Here is a 531-nt window from a genome sequence, read left to right as displayed (position 1 = left end):
TAGTAACTCTCTTATAAGTAATAAATGCTTTATGTAGTTCCGGTATTCCACTTAGTTCCTCTCCGTCATATGTATATACTGTATTTAATAATCCATAGTTGTAACATGTTCTTACTAAGTTGGCGTTAGTTTTCGATTGTGCAATCAGTTTATTATAACCTTGTAATTTTTGGGTTAAATAATCATGTTTGGGTTCTTGGGTTGTAGTAGATCTTGGTTTAAGATTTAAAAATGTTTGGATTTTGTATATATTTTCTATATAGGTTCGCGTAATATAGTTATATGTACTTTTGTCATGGTGCAGGCTATCCGCGTATGTAGAAGTTTGTGGTTCTATAGTCGATATGTTTTTGGTGTTGGTCTTGGGGTAAATGATTTTTCAAATATCTGGTTCAAGTTTGAGTTCTTATGTTTTTCACTAACTCGTTGGCTTGTACCCGCAGCTGTAGTTAAACAAATGTTATGGGTTTTTAGGTGTTTCCTAACGTCACCTTTTAGCTCTGGATTTTTTCTGTCTTCCAATCGACATAG

This window comes from Solanum tuberosum, unplaced genomic scaffold (genome assembly GCF_000226075.1).
Source record: "Solanum tuberosum cultivar DM 1-3 516 R44 unplaced genomic scaffold, SolTub_3.0 scf00097, whole genome shotgun sequence".
NCBI classification, from domain to species: domain Eukaryota; kingdom Viridiplantae; phylum Streptophyta; class Magnoliopsida; order Solanales; family Solanaceae; genus Solanum; species Solanum tuberosum.
Note: the sequence above shows the minus strand (reverse complement) of the source record.